The sequence below is a fragment of the Equus przewalskii genome, chromosome 14 (assembly GCF_037783145.1).
Source record: "Equus przewalskii isolate Varuska chromosome 14, EquPr2, whole genome shotgun sequence".
In the NCBI taxonomy this organism is placed as follows: Eukaryota; Metazoa; Chordata; class Mammalia; order Perissodactyla; family Equidae; genus Equus; species Equus przewalskii.
The window spans coordinates 8,625,806-8,652,556 of record NC_091844.1 but is presented as its reverse complement, the minus strand read 5'-3'; the positions used below and the strand labels follow the sequence as shown (position 1 = coordinate 8,652,556).

General features: G+C 47.6%; 1 protein-coding gene and 1 long non-coding RNA gene across 4 annotated transcripts in view; one reads left to right on the top strand and one right to left on the bottom strand.

The window, feature by feature from the left end:
- Positions 1–227: 227 nt before the first annotated feature.
- LOC139075685 (uncharacterized) lies at positions 228–14,396 on the bottom strand. Its single transcript, XR_011526329.1, has 3 exons — positions 14,269–14,396; positions 2,681–2,781; positions 228–2,330 (listed from the first exon to the last, which is right to left on the bottom strand). It is a non-coding gene; the product is annotated as an uncharacterized lncRNA (long non-coding RNA).
- Positions 14,397–15,618: 1,222 nt separating this feature from the next.
- Positions 15,619–26,751, top strand: part of NPAS2 (neuronal PAS domain protein 2) — a 158,847-nt gene continuing 147,714 nt past the window's right edge. For all 3 annotated transcript variants that reach the window (XM_070573479.1, XM_008523712.2, XM_070573476.1), the window contains exon 1: positions 15,619–15,919. The gene's annotated coding sequence lies outside the window, so the exon portion shown is untranslated. The remainder of the gene's footprint in view (positions 15,920–26,751) is intronic.

Here is a 26,751-nt window from a genome sequence, read left to right as displayed (position 1 = left end):
GCAACTAAGAGCCAGGACCAATCCAGCGGTTGTGTTCTGCAGATCCCCGAGATTGAACACATCTGCAGTGCCCCCGGCAAGCTCTGGCTCAGAGAGCCATCCTAGAAACGTTTTTGTGGAGTGATTTTCCTGAAAAAATGTATCACCTGGCATCAGCAGGTTGATATGTTATGACACGTCTAGTGCCCAGTGGAAATAAATATAACCAAGATTTCAAAAATGCATCATTTTGCCTCAGCCCTACAAGTTGAAAATAGTTTAATTTACAGAGGCAAGTAGAAAAGAAAAAAATCACAAACATAAAGGATGGCACAAAAGTGGCATCTGAAGAGGCTGGTTTTCATTTATCTTTTACATTAGGTAGTCATTCAGGCTTGCCATGCACACCTTCACTGCCTTTTACAGGTGGAAATTCACAATTCTAATGGGGAGGGGGCTGCAGATCATTTCAGGCTCTCATGTCAGACATCACCCATATTTGGGTTATTTCCAGAGCAAATACCATTCTAATGATTATCTTCATTACTTCTACTAAGTACATAAATGTAATTTCTTCTGCTGTGAATACCACCCATGTGGGGTAAAAACAAGTGACACTAGATAATTTTGTAAGATTCTTCTCTGATATTTTTAGGAAGGCGTTTTGAATTTGTAAGTTGTGTGAGACAGCCTGTCGTTGGGCAGGGAAGTGGGCCTGCTTGCAGGAGAGTCATCCCTGCACGGAAAAAAGGGTTTCTATCCTGGGCCTGGCTGCGTCTACCCTGGCAACGCTGACGCACAGAATGTTACTGGAATTGGAAAAGGCAGCCTGGGGAGACTCAGTGCCTGAGTCTGGACCCATAAGAACGAGGCGCCCATTCGGGGTCTTTGCGTCCATACCCCAGGTCTTTCATGAGCCTGAAGCCACCTATGAAAAGATGAGACGACCGTGGGTTTGGGGACAGAGAGGTGTCTTTTTGACATGAATCAATAGAAAAGAAAGGATGACTTCCTCCCTGAAAACCCTGAAAACTTAACTGTCTTATGGATTGAAAATTGGACGAAATTCTGCTTACGGTTAGGAATTTAATATTAAAAATTGCCAAGCCACTAATAATCATCACAGAAAACTGCCATATGGAAAAGTTATCAACATGTCCTTTTTGGAACTAGAAAATCACTGCAATGTTTTTAAGTATCCAAAAAAAAAATCCATTAAACATGTTTCTGGGCGTTTTTCCTCCCGTTGGGGTGAGAACAGCATTCCCATTAACAGCAGCGGGAACTATTCATGTTCTCAGAAGGGGCAATGGGCTAATTGCAGATGGAGGATATAAATTCAACTCAAGAGCCCAAGCCCGGCTCCCACGCCCACGCGGGCCACTCTTCTCGTTCCCGCACTCCCTGGAAGCATCACTTCTTTATTCCAGAAGCCCTAGTGGGTCACCCGGGCCCCACACACAAAGGAGCTGGAGAACTGTCATTTCGCAGCTGTTGTGGTAACCTTCCCCCAGGTCTGACTGTTAGGGAGTGGGCGGTGCAGGCAGTTGTGGGGGCGTGTGTCAGGTTCGTAGTCAAACTTCATGCTTTAAAGTTGGCCTTTTCTTATTTTCTTTCTATGGCTACAGCACACTGCCACTGGCTTTGATCCACCTCTTCAACTCTCATCGGTTAAGAGTCGAGGTGTGATACTTAATAATAGCTTAAAGGGCCATCAGTCAGAGAGAGATGCTCATTGGGGTGAGAGGCCAGGCGATGAAGATGCACACCCCAGCCTCCACCACCTACTGAGACCCCGAGAGTCTGTGGTGGTCTGTGTTCTCAGGCGGATGTGGCCATGACAGCCAGTGGTTGCTGAGGGAACAGCGCGGCTCTGCTCCTCTTGGTTCTTGCATTATTCCACGTTTCAGTTCTATTCAAAGGAAAGTGTGCGAAATTTCCCTGTTCTTCCCCCACGGAGCTACAAATGCGGCTGGGTGAGAGGGTTACCAGGAAAATCCGGGGAACGATGACAGGAGAAGGCCACAGCCGTTCCGGGTGGAAAAGTTCTCCAGTGGGCTGCTCAGAACAGATGGCAGATAATTGACATCTGATGGCAAAGTCCTGCCCCAAGAGCGAGCGTCCCAACCTCAGGGACCAGCTGGGGGATGCTGTGCTTGGAACCAAGAACAGAGCCTGGGCTGCAATTCACCCAAGAACGCCTGTTCCCAGGGCCCGGAAGCCCAGGCTTCCACGCCGCCCGCTCAAACCTCTGATGGTCTAGATTTCTTAACAGCAGTGCACAAGGATTCTTCGGGCTGAATACAGGCTACACTTGGTCCCTTTATTTCTTTCTGGTGAAAGCTCAGCATCTGTTTTATGAAAAAATCAAACGACAGGAGGGGAAGTTAAGGGAGAAGAGGGAAGGAAAAGGACCAGCACTAGATTGCCATTGATTGCTTTGGATGAAAGAACAATATTGCTCCTGAGAGTGGGGTATCAAAATTGTGCTTAGACCAAAAAATATTGAAAACACTTGTTGCTTTTATGGGGCTACTAAACACACATCCACGGGATGAAACCACTGTCTCCTGGGGAGGAGCTGAAAGCCATTCCCTTCTCAGAGCTCTTCTTGATGCCTCCCTCAGGAGGAACGTGCACCCCTCCTTTGTGCTTCCCTCGCCCCGGCCCCTGTCCCCTGCCTCAGGACAGGCTGAGTCACCTGTGCAGCTCAGCAGTGGACCCTCAGTGACTCTTCTGATCTCGTCACTTCTGAGAAGATGGAGGAATTTCCATGTCTCTGCCCACAGCAATCAAAGGAGGCTGCCACCAAGAAATCAAGGAAACAAAGAGAAGGTATTCAGCATTCATTTTTAAAATATATGTGCGACACCCATTAGGATGGCTATTACTTAACCAAAAAAAACAGAAATTAGTAAATGTTGATGAAGATGTGGCGAAATTGGAACCCTCGGGCATTGCTGGTAGGAATGTAAAAAGGTTCAGCTGCTGTGGAAAATAGCATGGTAGTTCCTCAAAAAATTAACCATAGAATTACCATATGATCCAGCAATTCCACTTCTGAGTACATGCCCAAAAGAAGGGAAAGCAAGGTCTCGAAGAGATATTTGTAGCCCCTCGTTCACAGCAGCATTATTCACAGCAGCCAAAAGGTGGAAGCAACCCAAGTGTCCATCAATTGATGAATGAATAAACAAAATATGGATATACATACAATGGAATATTATTCAGCTTTGAAAAGGAAAGAAATTCTGACACATGCTGCAACGTGGATAAACCTTGAAAACATTATGCTGAGTATAATAAGCTGTCAAAAAAGGACAAATACTCTATGATTTCACTATATGAGATACCTAGAATTGTCAGATTCATAGAGACAGAAAATAGAGTGGCGGTTGCCACGGGCTGGGAGGAGGGGGGAAAGAGGAGCTATTATTTAACGGGCACAGCGTTTGTTTGAGAAGATGAAGAGTTCTGGAGATGGATGGTGGTAATGGTTGCACGGCAAAGTGAGTGCACTTAACGCCACTGAGCTGTACACTTAAAGATGGTTAAAGTGGAACATTTTATGTTATGAATATTTTATCATGATAAAAATAAAGCCATATATGTCCAACTGCCTAAAGCCCTTTGCATTTGAACTTGGATGGGAAGGAATCTGCTAGCTGGGTCACTGATCCCCCTTCCGTCCCTTTCCTGGCTGAGGAGGAGTGGAAGAATGCAGGAAGCCAGAGGCCTGACCGCCAGCCCAAGGGCCACCCCAGCACAGAGGATAGAGGAAGAATCTCTCATCCTCCCTCTTACAGACTCAGAGAAGTTAACTAACCTGCCCAGGTGACCCAGGTACTAAGCGGGGATAGGGTGACAATGGGACCTGAAGCCAGGTTGGTATTCTGAAGCTGTTGATCCTGCCACAGGCCCTACTGGTCCCCTCCTGTAAAATACATGACCCTTTCCCGAAACCCCTTGCAAAGGTACCCACTTCCCACCATTTGCATCATCTCCCTAAAGGCTTCCTGAGTTCAAGTGCGTTTTTACTGGGTGAGTAATCTATGCAACTACAGGCCCCAAGTTGTGCAGTACGCAGCCTGCCCAGCTGAATGCTGGAGCCCTTGTTAACACTTTATGTTACTTGAGAAAGGTAATACAATAGTTCACCAACCTGTGAACAGGATTCCTTTACTGCAGACAGTTCTCTGGCAGAAAAACAGGCCCTGACCTAAATGACTAGGACATAGGACTGGCAAGCTTGGATGACAAGGGGCAGGAGGAAGGGTGAGGTGACACCAAAACAAGCACTGCCACTGTGAGTGCCTATGCAGACTGGCAACATGGTGACAGAGTGCTCCCTGGCATCAGTGCCTGCTTTTAGATCTGACATGAAACCCCCAGTGGCTTCTGTGCCCTGGGCTTCTCAATTCATTCATTGGATTTCAACAGAATTTCCAAACGTTGCCAGTCTGCCCCTGCCCAAATCCTAGCACTAGCAAATCTGAACCTGGACAGCTCCAAGGACACCAAATGATCTGGCGGTGACCTGTGTGCAACCAGACGTGAAGGGGACGTGGCTGGATGGCAGCTGTTCTTAAAAGGAAAACGAACCTCCTTGAAGACAAACAAGGGGACAAATGCTGTGGGGAGGTTCCCAGGCTGGGAGGATCAGGTGGCTGATGCCACCAAGCCCCCAGTCCCAGGGGCTCGAGAAAGAGAGAGGAAGGTGGCCAATGAGCAGCCTGGGGGACCTGAGAGCGGGAAGCTGTCCCCGAGGAAATCAGGGACAAGGATTAAGGCGAGGCTAAGAGCATAAGCCACATACCACTTATGACACCTCCCGATCTACATGGGGGTGACATTGGGAATATCGCTTAACCTCTCTGAGCTACAGTTTCCTTAACAAAATAGGGAAATATCTACCGCAGGAGGTTGTTATGAGCATTCAGTGAGAACGCATATAACACCTGGCACATAGTAAAAACCCTGTGGTTCTTAAAATGGTTTCTAGGTCTCCTTCACACAACCGCTAACCATGAGTGCAGTACTCAAGGCCATGGGGCTGCGCTTCAGAGAAAAGGCAGCCCAGCCCAGGACACCTTGACCCTGAGGATGCTGGAAGAGGTCCTTTAAACTGAACAGACTCTGAAATCCTCAGTCTGGTGTCTGGGTTACAAAATGTGAGCCCTGGCCCACTTGGCAGCCCCTGAGAGAGCACTGATTTTTCCCTCTTCTTCCAACGGGGCACAGACGGTTACATGACCGTCCTTTCTGCTAACCAGTTCAGGAAAGCTACAACAGTCTCCAGTTTTTTTGAAAAAATAGAAGCTGTTAAAGAAAATGTTTCACTCCCAGACACAGTACAGCTTACAACCCAAAGCGCACGAGCTTTAATTTCAGACAAGACATTTCAGTATGAGGAGCAGCAGGGAGAGGCTGTGAATTTTGCATATGTTGGATGCCATTCTCCCACTGCTTGAGTTAGGACTCAGGAATTTCCTTTGCCAAGTAGGCAAATGGGGTGTATAAGGCTGGAGTTGCCCACCTGGGAGCCACTGGCCTGTGGAGTGGACAAGACTCCCGACCGAGAGGCTGTGTGGTAGACAGAGGGGAGACGTGAGGGCCAAGCTGTGGAAGCAGACTGGGTTTCTGCTCCTACATCCACAATGACCTTAATTGATACAACAACTTTAAGGCACTGGGGTATAAGAATTGAATATTAATATATTTAATTATATATATGCATAAAAATCACACTGAGGAAGGAAAGGTCACTTCTGGCAGAAGACTCAGGGACGAGATCTTGGAAGTGGTAACACATGAGCAAGGCCTTGGGGGACAGGAGAATTTCAGCAGAGAAGGGAGGGAAAGGCAAAGCAGAGACTTGGTGTTGGGGTAGCGCACGTCACACACAGGCAATGCACTGTAGGGAGCAAGGAAAATAGGCCAGAAAGCTAGGTTATGGGTGGATTAAGACGGACCCTCAGAATGCCGAGGCACTTCGATTTGGTTGGGCAGACACTGGAAAAACATGGAAGCTGAGATAGGGTGGTGATAGAGTCAGAGCCAGGTGACAACACAGCCACCAACAGAGTTTCTAATTGCTGTGTCAGGGGAGATTCAGGGAGTCAGGGGGCACAGCAGGGAAGTGAGGGCCGTCAGGGGGCTCAGGACAGTGGCTGCTTACCAACCAGCACAGAAATATTTCAGGGTGTCAACTGCTGATCTCGCTGTCCCAGGGCACGCTGGCTCAGAATCAGGCCTCTCTAAACCCACAACCTTGGCCTTGTTTCAATTTCCCCAAGATGACCTGCTTCATTAATTAATGGGCTTCTTTCCAGGCCCTTGGATTGCGTCTTCTTCTGTGCAACCCTCCTGTGAAATCTCCTGTGTGAAGATCCAGCAGGGAGTTTCAAAGCCCTTCCGTAGGCTGCACCTCTGCCTGCTTTTTCTTCTACAGTTCATATTCTGTAGTTACTTATGGCCAGGTAGAATGCTAGTGGACATTCCTAATTAGGGCTGAACTACAGAAGAGAGAGACAACAGGAAGGGCCAGAAAGAGATGAGTGAATGCAACGTCAGAACACAAGGATCTATTAGGATTCAGTTACTGAATGACAGGAGACAACGAGAGAGCATTTAAAGGCAGAGTTTCCCTTTCAAGCTCAGGTAACTGGAAGAAAAGTACCATCATTAATAGGACTAGGGAGTTGGGAGACTAATTGCACTAGGACTCATAAGTTGGGAGAATGATCTGGGGTAGGGAGAAAAGGCAAAAGAAGAAATTGAATTAGTTTTAGACAAGTTAGGTTGGAGACAACCAAATGGAAACATTAGCAGTCTGTGGGGAATGTGGGAGCAGAGCTGGGAGAAGCTGTCAGAACCAGAGAGAAAGATTTGAAAGACTTTGGCATAAGAACCACAGCATTGGATTCTCTCAAGAAAGAAGAAGAGCAAGAGGATGAAGATAGAGCCTTGGGGACCTGCTTACTTATAGGGTAGCAGGAAGAAGGAAGAAGGATGGAGAGGGCAGGGTGCAGAGGAGGCGTGTAGGTCAGGGCCTTGGCATGCAGGAAGTATGATGCTGAATGAATGAATAAATGAGGCTTCAAGAGGAAGAACTGGGCAGATATCAGATCCTTAACAGGTTTTTTTCATTTTTTTGTTGTCAACATTATTCAGACATGACTCACATATAATATAATTAACTAATTTATAGTGCACAACTCAGTGGTTTTTAGTGTATTCACAGAGTTATACAATCGTCACCACAATCAATTTTAGAATATTTCAACACCACAAAAAACGCTGACCCTTTATCCATCACAGCCCTAACTCCCATGCCCCCAGCAGTAGGCAACTGTAAGCTACTTTCTGTCTATACAGATTTGCCTATTCTGGACTTTCATACAAACGGAATCCTCAGTTACTGGTCTTTTATAACTGCCTTCTTTCACATAGCATAATATTTTCAAAGTTCAACCATGTTGTAGCATGTATCAGGACTTCATTCCTCTTTATGGCCAAATATTCCATTGTATAGATATGCCGTATCTTGTTTAGTTCATTCATCAGTTGATGGACATTTGAGTTGTTTCCAATTTTTGGCTATGACGAATAATGCTGCTATGAACATTCATGTATAAGTTTTTGTGTGTACATTTGTTTTCATTTCTGTTGAAAATGTACCTGGGAGTGGAATTGCTGGGTCAAATGGCAAGTCTATGTTTAACTGTTTGAGGAATTGTCAGTCTATTTTCCAAAGTGACTGCACCATTTTACAATCCCCCCAGCAGTGGATGAGGATTCCAACTTCTTCACATCCTCACCAACACTTGTTATTTTCATTTTTGTTGTTGTTGTCTTGTAGCCATCCTACTAATAACAACCAACCTATGAGTGTGAAGTGGTATCCCATTGTGGCTTTAACTTGCATTTCCTTCATGACTCGGGGTGTTAAGTATCTTTTCATGTGCTTATTGACCACGCATGCATCTTCTTTGGATAAAAATCTATTGAGATCCTTTGCCTATTTTTAAAACTGGGTTATTTGTCTTTTATTATTGAGTTGTACGAGTTCTTTGTATATTTCAGATACAAATCCTTTACCAGATATATGATTTGCAAATATTTTCTACCATTCAGTGGGCTATCTTTTCACTTTCTTGACAGTATCATGACAAGTTTTTACTTTTGATGAAGTCCAATTTATCTGATTTTTTTCTTTCATTGCTTAGGCTTTTGGTACCATATCTAAGAATCCTTTGCCAAATCCAAGGTCATGAAGATTACCCCTATATTTTCTTCTAAGAAAACATGTTCCCACCCCTGTCTCCATCCCAACTGCTCCCTGCTAGCAGTGTTACCTGTGCAAGTAACAAACCCCCCTAGGCTCCCAATCCATCATCTGTCAAAAGAGTAATAAAAAAAACTGCCCTCAGAGGATAGCTGTGAAGACTAAATAAGTTAATGCACGTACGCTTTTAGCTCAGGGCCTGGCACAGGAAGCACAATAAAATTAGCTCAAGCCATGTGAAAGCTGAACAGCCTCCGACCTGCGTCATCACCAAATGTCTAAATCAGTAGTTCTCAAACTTTACATACATCAGAATCTCCTGATAGGCTTGTTAACACAGTTCGCTGGGGCCCGCTCCCAGGGTTTCTGATTCAGCACGTCTGGGTGGGGCTTGAGAATGTGCATTTCTAATAAGTTCCCAGGTGATGCTGCTGCTGCTGGCCTGAGGAACATGCTTTCAGAATCACTGGTCTGAATTATTAAAGGTCAAGAAAACAAAATGGCATCGATTGAGATCTTAAATTCTCAAGTGAAGTCTTTATGCAAAGATCCTACTACTCGATCAATCCCAGGCATAGACACTCTGCACCATCTGAACCTCACTAATACCATAAAAAGGAAAAGTGACTTTAATTACAAATTTCTGGAACGTAAAAATACAGTCAAGCCCAGTTGCCATGAGGGAAGCATCTTTCATTTGAGGGCAAATCCTCACTTGCCTTGAAAGGAAGAAGTCTAGAGTGACAAGCAATAGCACGTGGGCACTAAAAACATTGAACGAGCTTGTCTTTATGACAGAATCACATTCTCTGTCAATGCAAGTGTTAGACTGAAGCCACTGAGAAAAGCATCTTCCTCACCAAAACCTTGCACCAAAGCACACTGATAAAACAATGCTTGCCCATACAGGAAATGCCAGCCTGCTGCCTACTTGGGAGGGGCTATAAATAGCTCCTTGGAGAACATTTTTCTATAATTAGCTTTTCATTTCAAGTGAACCATGTGTAATGAATTTCATATCACTAAATGTTCTTCCTGAGCAAAGTACATGGTAGATTCTGCATTTGTCTCGCAGAAACCTAGGTGTTCAAACAGCATTGCATGGAAGTCAGAGATCTTAAAAATAAGACAGAAATGGAAACCACGCTGCGAAACTAACCAAAAATACCCATTTAGGGTCTATGTGCTCTCACAAACAGACAGAAATGAACACCTTAAATTACCTCTCCTTAGCTGAGTTAAATGGGACATGAGCTGAGAACAGCTAAAGACAATGCGCACTTGTTTGTCAACACAGCTGTCCTTCCGCCCTGTGCTGAGAGGGTGTCCCTCGCACTTCTTGGAAAGTGCGTGTCTCCACAGCGTGCCTGCACCTTCAAGAAGTCGAGCTAGAAGGAAACGCCTCACTGAGTCCAAGAGATTCTTCCACTCTGTATGTGCTTCAGCTCTGACTCTACAATTACTGTGAAACCCTCTCAGCTCATTGCAGGAGCTGAAAAACCCCTCCCATCCTTCTGGCACGTTTACGGCTCACCCAAAGGTGCTTCCCTCCAACCCTCCCTCCTGCCTCTCAGCACCCTGCACACAAAAGACCCTTCTTCCATTCTATTCTCCACATGCTTTGAAGCCGGTGTTCCTGCCACCTTCCAAGGCTCACCCATGACAGCTGTTCGTCTAAGCTGGCGTAGTTTAAATAAGCCCTTGGAGCACTCACAGTCGGAGCTGAACATTTCCCCAAGAGCGCAATCTAGTTCCAGGGAGGGAGGACACACCGCAGGCTACTACATTAACCAGAAGGAAGACCAGAGGCAACAGCTGAGCAAAGCTTCCTCCTTAGACTGGCCCCCCTGGTCCTGCTCTCGTGAGCCAGGAGAGGGCGGCTTGACTGGCACCCAAACTTTCCCTTTGTGAAAGGAATTGTCTTTCTTTCCCAACCTGCGGCCTCAAGTTGGTTTGAAGATCACACGTGTTTACAAAAGGACACTCCCATCCAGGCTGTCACCAAAGTCCAAACAGTGCCGTTGGCGAGATGCCAACATGCCAATAACACACAGAATGACCCACTGACTTTATTTCCTTCTGTGAATTATCAGGACTAAGTGTTGTGCTCTTGCCATCACCAATCCTTCATCCCGGAATTCTATTTCAAGCACTTGGAAGACAGCCACTTCAAGAATGGAGTAAGGATATTAATAACTGTGTACTGAGGGGAGAAAATGGAGACAAGAAATGTACAGCGACGTAATAGCACGTGCCTGCCTTGGCATCAGGTTGTTATCCAGCAAGATCTCATGGAAAGTGAATGATGCCACGAGTATCTTTGTGTTGGCATCCGACACAGCTGAAAGCTGTATCCGGTGGGAGGGAGCATGGGCTTGGCAGTCATCAAGGCAGGATCAAACTCTGCTCTGCCACCTATGTGCAGAGTGACTGAGGACACCTTGAGCCTTTCTAAGTCGGGCTCCTTATCTGTCACCTGGAAATCATAAATCACTTTTTTACAGGGCCTTATGAAGATGAAATGAGGTAATGCAAATACGCGGCACATAAGTATTAGATAAATGTTACCTTTTATTACTGCAAACATTATTTACTAAAATGTCAATTTAAAAATCCTCTTATCCAGACAATGGAGTATTATTCAGTGCTAAAAAGAAATGAGCTATCAAGCCATGAAAAGACATGGAGGAAACAATGCATTTTACTAAGTGAAAGAAGCCAATCTGAGAAGGCTGTATACCGTGTGATTCCAATTATATGACATTCTGGAAAAGGCAAAACTATGGAGACAGATCAGTGGTTGCCAGGGTTTAGTGGGGAGGGAGGCATGACTAGGTGGAGCACAGAGGATTTTCAGGGCAGTGAAACTACCCTGTATGATCCTATAATGGTGGGTACGTGCCTTTGCACATTTGTCCAAACCCACAGAAAGCACAACACCAAGAGCAAACCGTAACGTAAACTATGGACTCGGGGTGATTATGATGTGTCAGCGTAGGTTCATCAGTTGTAAAAAAGCTACCACTCTGGTGGAGAATGTTGACAATTGGAGAGGCTGGGGGGAGAGGGGCCAGGAGTATATGGGAAATCTCTGTACATCCTGCTTAATATGCTGTAAACCTAAAACTGCTCTAAAAAATCAAGTCTATTTTTTGTCAAAGATCCTTGTAGAAGAGAAAAAAATGTGGCCTAAAATCAAACTTCATTACTAGAGAAAATGTACACAAAGGGACTTCCTCGGGGGGCTTAACTATAAGGGAAGATTATTCTCAAGTGCCCATATAGTCAATATCTTACCATCTCTTTTTCAGATGTGTTGTGTTTGCATGCACGTGCACACATGTGTGCCATTTCCTCCCCTGGTCCTTGGAAGTACTGCAATTAACCAGAGGGGATTAGCTGAGGCTCTGGGGCTTTGTCACCTCCAGACTCCTCCAGCCCAGACTTCCTCCCTGGTTCCTCCAGACCAGCTTGGTAAGGAAATCTTACTTCACTCTTTAGTTTGCCAACCACATGATCTAAGAGGCACAAACGTCAAGTGAAGTCTTAATTCTACCAGGCAGGCCGCACAAGGCCTTGATTGTCCCTGGTAGCATCGTCAGGCCCACGAGAGAGCCTGCTGCATGAACCAATCACCAGCCTGCACTTCTCTATTGCTATTAAGCTTCTGCAGAACCAACATGTTGAAACTAACTTTGCTATTTCAAAGCAGGGTGGACATTCTCGAATCTGCCTTCTACAGGTGCTCAGAAGCCCTGGCCTGAGTCAGTCGGTCTCCGGTTTCTGGGCTGGGAGGGCTCTTCTTCATCCTTGTACGACTCAACTTTCCCTTCTGCCTCGGTTGCAAGTTTTCTTCGCTAGCATGATGTTATTCCACTCAGTAATGCATGGTATTGCGTTTTCTTTTTAATTTTGAAGTAAAAACTGCTACTCAGAGGTAAGAATCCATAAATGGGCTTCTGGACATTCCTCAAAAAAAAGTAGGCTCTTCTATCTTATGATTAGTCAGAAAAACTGCAACGATATCATCTGGCATAGGACCCTGTCTTGTTGTTGTCTATTCTAATGTTTGTGTTTAACTTCCTGATGACACCTACCGAATGTGGGTCCCAAGCCCTGAGCTAGTGCTGTAGTTACTGCAGCAGCCCACACGTTCTTGCCTGTATGGAGCACCATATATGAACACCTGCAGTGTGCGTACTTTGAGAATTTAATTGGACAAATAGTGTTAAATTAGGATATGCCACAGATTCAACTTCTATGATGGAAAAGAATACCCAATCAGACTGCAAACACTATGAATTGTTTCACTGATATCTTCAAAGATTGACATCATTGACTGCAGTTAAAGATTTTTATCCTCCCCTCCATAAATTTTGATTCTTTGAAAAATATCTAGGGTTCCTGGATACACCATTGCAGCATTCAATTAATAAAGCGACTTTCTTTTAAAGGACTAACCATATGACACTTGAGAATTTCCCCAAATTGCTAATGCAGTTTTGAAATGGTTCTTTTGCTCCATGCTGCACATTTTGAATAATGCATAGATTATGATCTAGTTTGACTTGTTAGCTGGTTGATGAAAAAACCCTAGCACCAATGTCAGCTCCTCTAAGAAGTCCACCCTGATTCTTTCCCTTGAACTCCTGTGGCACCTTGTCTTCTGGCACCAGACCTATTTGGCCTCATCTTTATCCTCGCCTCTACATTGTAAATCTTTCTTGTACAGAAACCCCTGTAAAGTTTCCTTGATCCATCACAGGCCAAGCCCTGCCTGATTCATGACAAACCTTCACAAAAGCCAATAAAAGGAACTGAACTGTCAAATTCTTAGAATGAACAGAAGGTAAACTTTCCTCTTCAACTCTCCTCTAAATTTTGGGGGAAGGGCACATTCTTGAATGTTGTGCTCTAGTCCTGATTGGATTCCGTGCTGCAGGCTCCACTCCCCCTTATGGTCAGACAGGGGTCCTACCCGAGTGAGAGTAACACTAGGAGATGGGATGGAGTCTGGAATAAGTACAGCAACTACATATACATCATCTCCATGATTGAAAGCCAGAAACCACACATTTAGTGGGATATCCTACTGAGCAACAGGTAAAAACAGACCATAGCAAAAATACTTGTTGCACTGTAGTATTATCTGATGCGTTATGACTATAGTCCATTTGTTTCCTAAAAGATCATTTAACGATTGTTCAACTAGCTCCCAAGAGGGAGGAGCAGGAGGGGGCTGGAATCTCTTTCAAAGCAGGAAAGGAAGGGAGGTGCCTTTAAATTCTGCTTTAAATCTGCTTAAAAGCACAGAACTTCATCCTTTAGTAGACATTAGTCATGGCCACACTTTAAGGGCAGGGCGAAACCTACTTGCCCCAAGGAAAGGGAGGGAGTAGAAAAACAAAGTAAAATAAAATAATTTTTTTAAAAAACTTCTCCTTTTGGAAAGGGAGGGACTTCAAAACGCTAATGTGCCAAATGCCTCCTCCTCCTCCTTGAAAAGCCCTCCAAGTCGGAAGCAAGCCTAAGAATAACAGCTTCTCTTAGGATGCTCAAAGCTCCTTGCAGCTGATTATGTTTCAGGAGGAGAATTAGACAAAAATAATACAAGTGGGAAATAAAGAGAATGACCTACTTTACAGGGGGGAAAAAGGAGCTCTGTGCGAGCGTTTTGATCTAATTGACGGTGTGGGGTTGCATGCCCAAATAAGGCGTTGTTGGTCGGGTCTGCTCGGGAGAGGGCCTGTCTTGAACTTGAGCGGGGAGAGGATAAAGCAAGAGCCTTATAAGAGAGTGGGGGGCGACCCCCAGTCCACCGCCCCGGCCGGGTGTTCAGAGGAAAGGCCCTAGGAGCTTCCCTCTAGCCACAGAACCGAGCATGATAGAAACGGACCGGCGGGGGCGCTTTCTTTTCCAGGGCTGCTTGCCGGAATGTGCCAGGGACCGAAGGACATCAGAAAAAGGCTGCTGGGCGCAGAGCGCTGCGCCAGGCACTGTACCTATGTGATGTCAGGGAAGGGGTGACCTCCCAGGGTTAGAGGACCTCTCTCCTCCTTTAGGCTTCTCCCCAGGCGCCTCCACGCGATGAACGCCACCGCCTGGGGTGGCGGGGGGTCTGCGAGTCTAGGGGAACCCGGTCGCAGCTCCGGGCCTCGGCGAGTGCTCTCCCCTTTTCACCCGTCTCTGTCGCAGAGTATCAAACGGCAGCTCCTGGCTCCCCGAGACTATTTATGTGCATCTGTCTCTGTTCGGGGTTTACGGGAGCCTTCATGAAAGCCTCCCTGTTTCCTCGCGCGCGCCGCTCCAGCTTCTCCTTTTCTTGGATTCTCGCCTGTCTCCTCCCACAGAGGGGGAAAAAAAAAAAAGGTCACGTATGTTTGGAAAAATATGTAGGTCAGTGGAACATTTCCTGCATTGGTGCAAAAGGAGAGGAGGGCAGCGGGGGAGGGGAGGGAGAGGCAGAGCGGAGTTCCGAGTGCGCGCTCCTGGCCACAGCCACCCGCCCCCCCTCAAGTGCTTCTGCCGAGGAGGGGGGCAATTAGCAGGTTCCTTTCCATCCCTGACCCATTTTCCTGACAGGCTATGTTCTCCTTGGAAGAAACATCCCCCCAGCAGGCGCTGCGGTCCTCCCCGGATCAGCGCTCGCCAGCGTCTCCCCCGACCCCAGCTTCCCAGCACTCCCCCCAGCCCCACTGCTCGCTGTCGCCGCCGCCGCTCATTGATAAATCGCAGTGTTCCCCGCGCAGAGGCGCGCCCTGTGCCCTGGGTCTGGCTCCGCGCGCATAGCTGCCCCGCGAGGACAGAGTGGAGGGGACTACAGTCTCATATTCGCCCCCCAAAGCACGGGACAGTGGGGTGGCAGCGGTGGGCACGGCGAGGGTCTGCACTAGGCAGGAAGGAAGATTCCTTGCTACCCCCAGCGACAACTTTAACAAGACCTCAGCTGGCAGCCCCGCATCCGCTTGCCTCCCCTCTCGGCCAGTTCACCTCAAAGCACAACCACCCCTCCCGCGCCCAGTCCCGACCCCGCACCCCAGGCTGGACCCCGCCGCGCATCCCTGGCAGCACTGCGGAGGCGGGGGAGGCCTCGGGGCGCGCGGGTGTCTGCGCCGCCCAGGGATGCTGGGGGCCGGGGGTCCATCGGCCGAGACGGCGCTCAGGGTGCCTGTCCCAGGCTGCGTCGGGGCCAGGGCCAGGCGTGCCTCCAGGACAGACCCGGCCGGCGGCGGCCGCGGGAGCAGAGGGAAGAAGAAGAAGGAGGAGGAGGAGGAGGAGGAGGAGGAGGAGGAGGAGGAGAGGGAGGAGGAGGGAGGAGGAGGGAGAGGGGAGGGGGAGGAGGAAGAGGCGGCGGCGGCTCTCCCCGCCGGCCCTGCGTGCGGAAGAGTTTGCCGCGCCAGCAGCCGGCCTCCCGCAGGAGCCAGGGGACCGGCGCGGCGGCGGCCCGAGAGCGGCGGCCGCGTAGCTCGGAGACCCGCAGCCGCGGCGGCGGCGGCGGCGGCGGTGGCGGCAGCGAGAGCAGCGCCTCCCGCCGCCGCCCAGGAGGAGCTCGCCGCGCCCGTTCGCCGCCTCGGCTCCCAGCGGCGGCGGGAGGCGCGTCTCCCCGGCCCAGTCGGCGCCCGGCCCCGCGGGGCCGCCCCGGCCCGCTCAGAGGTAAGGGGCCGCGCCCAGTGACGCGGGGGGTCCGGGGTGGAGGTACGTGCGCGCGAGGTCGCGGGACTCGGTCACCTGCTCGCCGGCGCAGTGGACGTGGGGGGCCGGGAGGGGCGCTCGGGCTCGGGGCTGCGCGGCGGGGGTCAGGGCGCAGGGTGGTGGGTCTGCATCCCCACCCTCGGTCCGGCCGCCCGGACCTCGCGTCCTGCAGGACTGCAGCAGCGGCCGGGCGGTGGGCTCCGTGTGCCTCTCGCCAGAGGAGGCGGGGGACGAGGCACTCCGAACCTAAGGATTTGAGGGTGCTCAGAGGGTACCATCGGGTGGATGGAGGCCGTGCCCTCGTAGCAGCATTGAAGGTTGCCCATTGGCCTCCTTGATTCCCATCTCGCGCCCCCCGGAGCGTGGGGAGCCGGGGACCCCCGGAGAGCGCGGCATGCGCACCCCGGGCCCGCTATCTCCCGGGGTCCCTAGGTCGGAATTGGTTCCGGGCCGGACTGGGTGCCGAGTCTGCCCCCTGGCCGCTTAGAGAGCGCGTAGCCTGGCTCTTCGCGTCGCCTTGCCGCCCGGAGCTCCCCAGATTGGATGCCAGCGTGCGGTGTTGGGGGGAGGTGTGCTCCCTCCCCGAGCGGAGGAGGCGGCGCACCTTTGACCTTTCTCTAGAGCCGCGCAGGGTCGGTGACCAGGGGGAGGGACAGGTACCAGGGGGCTAAATTAAAAACCAACCCCGCTCCTCCCCCTGCCACTCCTTAACTGCTCAAGGTAAGAAAGTTTGTTTTCAGCCCTGTGATTCATAAATAATTAGTAACCAGTTTTGTTGATTAAGCAAGATGGAAATCTTAAAAATACACACACGCACTTCCAGAAAGTCTAAAAACTCCCAGGATTGTATCCAGGAGGCTTTAGCTCGGAAATTTAAAAGCCCTGGAATTCAACAGGTGTTCAGAAAGGGTCCGAGAGGGGTGAGCTCTACGTATTTCATCTTAGGTACCTGCTGCTTTGGTATCTGGCCCCAAATTCATTCAATTGGTTGGCCTTTTTCTTTACAGATAAAGTATTGAGTAGTTGCTAAATTAACTTAATTAGAGGAGACGAACTGGTCATTCTTGATCGCTTAGAACCCAAACCCTCTTTTCCTTAATAGGAGGGTCTTCCTGGTTTGCACTTCGAAGATAACTAGCTGTAAAGCAGTTCCTGGCAAGGATCAACTCTGTCCACGCCTCTGTCTATCTCACGCTAGCTTAGTCCCCGACCAGTGAACTGACCAGCTAGTTATGGCTTGCTCTGAAACTGAGCTGCCTTCCTTGGGAGGCATCAGTTCAAAATTCAAGGGCTCTATCTTTCTGTCACTAAGCTTTCCTTAAAGGGAGAATTTGCCAAAAATAACCCCAGAATGTATTTAATAATAGCCACCAAATAAATATAATGTTAAAAAGAGTTATCCTGACTTGGGTCACTATTTTGCAAAAGCAAAGAATCTGTGTGTCATTGCACAGCTAAACCAGGACCGGTAGAAGCATTGGCATTTCTCAGCAGTCTGCTTAAACATTTAGTTAAAAATAAAGTGTGTAACATAAAGACATTCAATAATTGTGTTCCATCTCACAGAGAGATGTGGAGTGTGGCTTAGAAGAATTGTAAATGTGCTGCTTTTAGACGTTTTCTTCTAGGAAACCGATGCCTCTATTTATTAGCAGATCTGTCCCACTGCGCGCAAATGTAGGATCGGGTTTTATTCTCACCGCTCCCCAGAGTGACTCCTGTGGAGGCCAGAGGGGAGGGAGTACATTCTAGAGCAAATATGTTATTAGTAAAATGGTACCCCCTAAAGAGTTAAACATGCTGAGAAAAGAACTAAGCGAGGCTTTACTAGTGTGATGAAAAAAATTCCCTGCTATGATGAAAGTGTTCATCTTTAGGTAGAAAATAACAATTGTTTTTAAGCTCATTTGGTTCTTTTAAGAGTTTGGGCCCTTTTTTCTGTTTCTGGCTGTTTAATAATCAAAATGGTAAAAAATGACCCACCTCATCTGATGTGTGTCATTATTAGGTTGAATTCATCTTATTTTTTTGAACCATCTTTCTTAACTCTTGGTAATCTTTATAGCTGGCTCTTAACACTGCTGCTTGTTTTTAGGTTACAAATTCAAAATTAATTATTTTTTAAGGTTAAAATAATAATGCATGCATATGCTTTTCATATCACCATCTTTATGTGTTAATTTTTCAGTCTTGCTTTTGAACCTTAAGAAGCCAAAGAGCTAAGTCCTTTTTCTTAATTTTTAAAACAAGTATGTATTTTGTTCTTTACATGAAGAGTCCATTTTTGCATTGTGATCGGCACACTGATTGTCTCATGCTGATCCCATGCACAAAGGCGACATCTCTTTCCCGAGAGAGGTCAGATTCCGAGGTGTTGAAAATAGCCCAATGACTCAGTATTCTTGTCTGCTTTACGCCAGTAGTTTAATCAGCTACATCATAGAAGCATCTAATTGAGTTTCACATTTAAATAGTGGAAATGATACTTGATGCATTATTTACTTACAGAAACGTTTGATTAGCATGTGCCTGGTCTTCATTCTATTTGTAGCCAAGATGGGAGGTCAGGGACTGCCCCATTTGTATTCCCCACAGCATCTCATCCCTGGGAGGCCTTGTTCATAATAGGTGCTCAACAAATAGCTGTAGGAAACGAGGTGAATTGTCGATGATAGTTATCCACAGCTTAGAAATTTCCAAGTGTTAATGGGGTACTTAACCATGAGTAATTTTAGTTTAAATCTGATGATGATTAATAGTACCTTAGAGCACTAAATAAAAACTTATTAAATGTGAACATATGCTTAAAGGGGGAATTTTTTTAATGCAGTCCTTAGCTAGGGCACTACTGTTTCTCACTGAATTCTTTGAGATTGGGGACCACTTGGCAGTTTAAGTGAAGTAATCTCTTAGGTAAAGTTTCCCCCAGAATTTGAATTGAATTTCTGCAGGTCATAAAACAACGCATGGTTTCCATTTGATGATTCAGAATAGAAACGAGAGTTTACCTTACACTGGTGTGAAGAAACAATGTATTAAAGAAGGTGGAAGGTGCTGAGCTTAGTTTCTCAAACTTCACAGTGCATGCGATTGCCTGGGGACCTTGTCAAATGCAGGTGCTGACTCAGCAGGTCTCGGTTGGGACTGAGATTCTGCGTTTCTTACAAGCTCCCGGGTGCTCCTGATGCTGTGACACACTAGCAGTACTTAACTCAATTCAGCATATGTCTACCGAGCATCTAATGTGTAGTAGGCCCAGGTGATCGAAAAGTAAAGCGCATGGGTTCTTCCTGCCCTCGAGGAGCTGACACGTTGAGGAAGAGAGAGAGAGATTCTTTCTCGACTGAAAATGAGGTCCTGGGATCCCACTCTGCAGGGTGATGCTCACCTGCTGTGTAACTTGGAGCCTCAGTGTCCTGGTCAGAAAAATAGTGGGAACAATGCTTACCTGGTCAAGTTGGTAGGATTACCATAAAGGACACAGGGCAGGCAAGTGATTGCTTTTATCACTGTTGATGGGAGAGAGGGGCCTGGTAGGCAAGGAGGAAGTAGAGGTTCCTAAAATATTTTTTCGCCTAGTTCACCAATTAGAGATTCAGTTTGGTTAACCAACAGACCCAAGACTGACAGTGGAGAACTGGGCTAGGGCTGGAGGGCAGGCAGCTGTGGAAGTCAGTCAGATGCAAAACAGAATTATTGGAAGCATGCACATCTCCACTCTTCTCCTGCCGCGCCCTGGCTTCTGGTTGGCCTTGGCGATACCTTTTAGCAGTATATTTACCTGAGGCTGTTCCTGGTACCTAACCTGTGGGTTCTGTGGATCAAGACCCACTGGGGTGCATGGCAATCAGGCACTCCTTAAAAATATGATTCAGAGGGAAGGGCAAGCGCCTCTCCTCTTTGAGAGGCATTGCTGCATCCCTGGCCGGGCACTTTAATTTTAAGGATTAAAGCCATCGATCAGTCCTTTTCAGTTTAGTATGAGTTACCTGACATTAGTGTGGGGTGTGTCGGAATTCACTGGGTAGATGTTTTATACTTTGTGCTCTGAGATGACTGCTTCCTCCTGACGTCTGGGGAAGATGGATATTCCAAGGCATATTCACCCTCACCTTAGGAGGGGTAGTCTGGGGGCCCTCAAAATATTTCAACCAACATTCTTCTACTTTTTTGTGTATATAAAGATACATATATATATATATATATTTAAAGTTTCATTTATTATTTGAAAGGAAATTTCTCTGCTCCAACTGAGGCTCCGTGTTCCCCCAAAATAAACCTTGAAAACTAATTGCAAGAGAATAGCAGTGACAGTTTGATGTGTGAGGGATGGAAAAATAGAAGAGTGGTTGGAGCCAAGGCAAGCCTTGGGAGCCAGGTAACAAGGGAGGGAAAGGGGGCAGTGAGCATCGAGCACCCAGAATGATGGAGATCCGAGCCGTGGTGGGACCACAGGGTGGGAGGTGGGACTCAGGGACCCAAGTCTGTGGACTTTGCTGCTTTGCTGAAAGCCTGGGGGGATTATGTTCCCGGGTCACTGAAATCCTCGCAGCTGCCAGTGGACACAAGCCCATCTAAGGAAGGCAAACAACAGGGCTGAGCAGAGTGCGTCTTCCAGGCTCTTCTGAACCAAATGGAGCTGCACAGTTTCACGAGGGATGTTGGTGTCCCTTGAAAGTCAAAATATTGAGAACAGGAGAACATTTTTTAAATTATTATTTTTCTGTTATAAAAGTATATTTAATTTTTGGAAAATACAGAAAAGAATGAAGAAAATGAAGATTACCCATAAGCTCAAGGTGTATTTCCTTTCAGTCTTTTTTGTATGCATTAAAATGTTTAAATATTTTTTATGTTAAATTTTTAAAAATTAATACAATCCTGTAAAAATTTCAAATAATCCAGAACCATTTCTAGTAAAAAGAAGAAGATCCCGGTCCCCCTCTGTGGCCTACCCAATAGTCATCCCCTTCTTCTGCCTGACAGGGGGACCTGATTCTGTTCAGAGTCCACCCTCCTCCACATGTCTCAGAGGTAAATCCTGATTGGCCAAGCAACCCTGGCGGGCCTGCTGTCCTTGCCAGTGGTTGGCTGGGGGTGAATACGTGGACTTTGTCCTGGCCAGTAGAACATGAGGGCGGATCGCCTTAAAAACAGGCAAGGGAGGCAGCCTCTCCTGGACACCAGTGCGTGTACCTGGGGCCGCAGTCAGCCACCGAGCAGGCTTGGCTGACCTGCCAAAGAATGCGCAGGTGAAGAATGGGGCCTCCACAGTGCCCTTGACCTTCTGAATTAGGCAAGGAGGAGTCTCTGCTATGGGACATTGGGAGATCCAGAAATCTTCCTGGCCACTTAAAGCAGGTTGAGTTAGGTTTTTTTTTTTTTTAGTTATAGCAAAAGCAGCGTAACTAATGCACCCCAGAGCTCTCCGCCCTTCTCAGAAGGTGACTGCTGTTAACCGTGGAGGGGTGTTCTGCTAGTCATTTTTCATTGTATTTACGTATATACCCACATGTACGTTTTCGTTTTGAACAAACGGAACTCGTTCTATGCATTTTGTTTGGCGACTTTTTTTATAGCATGAGATTTTCTTTGGTCATTTCTTATATCTACTTCATTCTTTTTAAAGGTCTCACAGTCATATTCAGAAGTATGGCTGACACGTAATTTATTTCACCCATTCCCTAATGTTAAACATGTATTGTGCTTTGTTTCCACTTCTTTATTATTACAAACAATGTTTGTATTAACTCCCTTATCTGTACGTCTTCACGTACATTTCAGGGTTTCCAAGGGATTACTAGGAGGGGATTCCTGGATTAAGGGGCACATCTGTTTGGCGTATTGACAGATGCTACCAAATTGATGACTCAACTAGCTATGCCTGTTCCCCTTCCCACTGACAGTGTCTAAGGGTGCCTTGTCTCCAAGGGTGCCTTGTCTCCATGTCTTAACCAACACTCTGTATTAGCAATCTCTTAAATCTTTTTTATGCATTTTCACAGGCTTGAGATAATATTATTTGCAGTTTTCCATTCCAGTTGTTTGCCTTAACCTGAACATAAGCATTCTCCCATGTCAGTAAACATTCTATGTAAACTTTTTTTTCTTTTTTTTTTGGTGAGGAAAAGTGGCCCTGAGCTAACGTCTGTGCCAGTCTTCCTCTGTTTTGTACGTGGGTCACCACCATAACATGGTTTGATGAGTGGTGTAGGTCTGCACCTGTGATCCGAACCTGTGAACCAAGGGCTGCCAAAGTGGCATGCATGAACTTAACCACTATGCCACTGGGCCAACCCCTAAACATATTTTTAATGGCTACAAAATTGTCCATGATAATCATATTTGGAGTGTTCTACATTTTTTTTCTGCTAAATTTAGAGAAGAAAATCTATGTTTCAAGGAAGTTTCCAGGGACAGGATAATTCCATTTCAAGTCTGGTGCCTGATCTCTGGTCCTTTTTGTGGGCCTACAGGCCTTTGGGGGCAGTTTTACTAATGGTGCATTTCAGTGGTATTCAGATTTGTCTTTAGGGCTATACGGAGAAGTCTAGTATTTCTTCAATTTTAGAACTAGATGGCTTCAATTTTCCACTCTTCCGTTTTGCAAGGTTAAGGCCTCTTTAGAAATAGGCAGCATTGGAGGCGTACACATGGCCGCCCGTGGACAGAGTGAAGGAGGGGTCAGACATCACCTTGCGGCAGAGAAGTGTTTTTGAGGAGGTGGGTTGGAGTGAGGGCAGGGAGGAGCCCATCTGGCTGCTGCGTTGCTCCAGCAAATCACTTACTTGCCACATCAGCACTTTCATTTGTGCTGTCAAGGAAAGACGTGGCCTACAGTGTTGTCATCGTTGGTGTGTCAGAGGCCTGTTTCCCTGCACATCGTGATCTAATAAAACTATGAGAAGTTTAAACCCCCAGTTTTGGTGTGTGTTTGTGGTGGGGGTGGGGGCAGACACATGTGGAACGTTGCCAAGAATGATGGCGGCGGCGTAGCCCTGGGATGCTGGTTCTTGTAAGGACCCAAAGCAGAGATCACTCTGGACTGCGCCAAGTCTTTCTTAATGGGCAGGGAGGGTTTTGTTTCTATGGTCTCTCCTCCCCCTTCACAGTGATTGTCAGAGAGAGATTCATTCACAGCAAGTTTGCGTGGCAATTTCGTAGAGGTTTTATGATCTCTCAGGTTAGAGAACTTGTTTCTGTTTCCATCATATGTAGCCCTTGGCTGATCATAATCTCTTGGCTTTATGGCTCAGGACAAACTGATTTCATTGGAGGTAAGAGAGCTTCTTATTTTTGAGCTACTTCTGGGTCTTTTCCACAAGATTTCCACTCTTGGCCCCTTTCTCTCAGCCCTCCACGTTGAGAGTGGTGAGGTGGCCTCATTCCACATAATTCTGGGGTCCTGGAAGCATTTGTCACCTGCCACACTTCTTCTTCTGGAATCTATAACTCACTCCCACATACCAGCTTTACCAACAGCGGGTGGCAGCTCAGAACAAAACCTACCCCTTTTACTATCTTCTTTGCTTTCATTGGATCTGGAAAGGTCCCCCCTTGTGGAGATTGTGTCCAGGGCACGCACAAAACCCCTCAATTTAGAGTTAAAGGTGGCCTTGATGAAGACAGACCCCTGCCTGCATTACACCTCTCCTTCCCAACTTCTCCACTGTCTCAGATTTGCAAGTGCTAACTCGTTTGCACCTTCTGTGCTGTCATTCACCCTCCGCAAGCTGACTCTCAGCTCCCGGAGTCCTGAGTCCCTCGCTTGCTCTCCAGTGAACAGTGGGATGCTTCCTGGCAGGGCTCCAGCCACCACTCTCTGACAGCTCGGTCTTGGACACCGCTGCCAGAATCATTGCCCGTGTCAATACGTGTGCATGCCATTCTCACAGCCAAGCCTGGGCTCGGGGTGGGTCTGCAAGCCTCCTGTACCCGCAGCACCTTGCGCAGGGCAGGCAGGTGGGCGTTCAAAGTGTTCCCGGGACGGAATGAGAGAAGAACCTGTACTGGCTGCTGACTGCCACGCAACAGAAGTGGTCCACTCAGCAGTTTCTAGGGAAATGCGGCAGCGCCCTGCCTCCTCCAAGGGGGCTCCGGGCAGGTCAGTCTGCCTCCCGCTGGCCGTGCCTCAGGCATCCTTGTCCCCTGATTTCTGTAGAGACCTGCTCCACGCTCTTGCCTGGGAGGTTGTCCTGGCTGCATCCACCCTGCAGTTGGCTCCTCCTCAGCCGGGGCCTGCTGCCTCGGCTGCATCACTCGGGGGGCGCCATCCCCCTGCGCTCTGAGAAAATAGCTGTCTCGGCAGTGAGGTGGCCGGCTCCAGTTTGTGCTGCTTCCTTGGCCTTGTGCTGTTTGGTATAAATGGAGTCACATGAGGGGAGTGGTCTGTTGCTGTTCCAACTGTTGGGCGGGTTTCTTCTCTCTCTGATCTCCACATGCCGGACTAGTGGCATCCTGTAAGCACACAGCGAGAAAGTTTCAGCTAACCAGCTTCAGAGAGAGACCTGGATTGGCCCTTCGCCAGCAAAGACCTGGGAAATAGTGGGGCTGCCTAACGAAGGAGATATGGTGATTAAATTTAAAAGAAAAAGTTCCTTTTGTGTTTCCAGTTTCTATGAAGCTGTGCTGTATTTGCACGAATTAGCTGTTTAAAACGGTCAGCTATCTAACCTCTGCTTTACATACAAAATCTTCTATTATTTCCGTCCTGCCGTGTGTCTGAATACGCATCTCTGTTAAGCAGCTGTCTCATCCCCGAGTCTGTGCTTCTTGGGGTGGTGCCATCAAGATGAACTTCCTTGAGGCTCTGCTTGTGTTTTTAACAGCTTGGGTTTGGCAGCTCTTGTATATATTGCACCCTGTTTGTGTGAGATACCTGTGAAGCACTCAGCCTTGTCCTCGAGTGTGGCAGCGGTGACCTGTCGCCTGATTTTAAATCACAGCATGTGAATGGCCATCACCAGAATGGGTCAGTAGCATTTTTAAATGGTTTAATGAAGACAGCTTGTGGCCTTTAGCAGAGATCCTTGGCACCCTGACATGGTTGCTATGGCCAAGTGACCTTAGCAAGTCACATACACCCCAAAACTCAGTCAATAAAAGGGAGGTATTAATACTGAAGGGTGGAAATCAAGAGGAGAGAATGTTTGTTAAAGAGTTCCACAAACATGAGAAGTAGTGGTATTCTTCTATTCGCTGCTGTGACCACCTCGTCTCTCAGACCCCCACACCCAGCTGGGGAAGTGCCAGACTCAAGGTGATTTCTTTTTGGTTTTTGCAGACAAGATGCATGCTAGCAATTGAAAAGCCAGTATATCCCTGTGTTCTCTTGAAAGCTAATGTTATGGGAAAAAATGAAATCCTTAAACTCTAGAAGCCAAACGCTTAGAACATCTTGGCACTTGCTGGGTTGCAGTTTACTTTTGAAAGCTTTTGCCATTTTTAAGAACAAAGTAGCCTGATAACATTTTGTGTCTAAAATTGGATCCAAATCTGATAGAGTCCATGTTTTCCCACAGATTCTGAGATTTTTATGGGCTCTGTGGGGCATTTCGCCATGATGAGTATGACATACTATTTCTTGTGACCTTTTGTCTTTTTCTAAAGAGAGTTGGCCTGAGGAATTGGGGCTCAGCTCTGACCTCCTGGAAGGGTCCTTTTACTCTCGTCCTGTGTCAGAATCCCCTAAAGAGGCGGGATCGCCCCATTTTCCATGGAACCAGGAGTTTAGTCTTTAAATTGGACACACACACCAATTCTTGTTAGTAAGTTGATTTTGAGATGGAAGGAAGGGACCTACAATGGACTGAACGTCTGTGTCCCCCTAAATTCCATATGTTGAAATCCCAGTGCCCAGTGTGATGGTGTTTGGAGGTGGGGCCTTTGAGAGGTGATTAGGTCATGAGGGTGGAGGCCTCATGGATGGCATTAGTGCCCTTACAAGAAGAGGCCAGAGAGCTCGCCAACACACTTTACGCCATGTGAGGACGCAACAAGAAGGCCCCCGCTGCAACCAGGAGGAGGATCCTCGCCGCAACCGACCGGGCTGGCACCCTGACCTCGGACTTCCAGCCTCCAGAACCGTGAGAAGTAAATTTTGTTGTTTAAGCCACTCCGTCTATGGTAATTTGTTATAGCAGCCCGAATGGACTAAGGCAGAACCTCAGTGATCATCCGGGATAACATGGCTCGTATTTTCTAGATGAAAACTAGAGGTTCAGAAAGCAAAGGGGCCTTTCCCTGCTCCCCAAGCTCAGAGGTCCCGCACCCAGGCAGGCCCACCTACTCCTCCCAGGAGGTTCAGTGCTTCCCTTTCTCTGCTGGGACCTGAGGATGTTGTTTCTCGGGTTGAAATCCAGCCAGCCTGCCAGAATGAGGCTTTCCCTAGCCTCAGCCAGCACGCTGAGCACCCAGGAATACTGGGAGGAAATGCTGCAGCCTGAACTGCCAGCTTCAGCCGGGTTTGCCTTATCTCTGTGCACACGCTGTGCAGTCCGCTCTCCAGCCTGAGTACAATAAGATAAGGAAGGCAGAGTCCTGGGGCGGCGAGAACAGGGAGAAACAAGCACAAGGCTGGACACAGACTGTCCACATGACTTCTGGAACCCACTCACTCTTTAGGCACTGACATAAGACTTCCTTCTAGATTATTGGAATAAGAGCACAGAGCTCACTCGTGTCTGTGATGAGGACTGAAGTGCCTGTTTATTTCTAATAGAGCTTCGCCCGCATGAGGGGGGAGGGGCGACGGGGGGACTTTCCACCTGCATTGTTTTCATCCTGTGACTCGT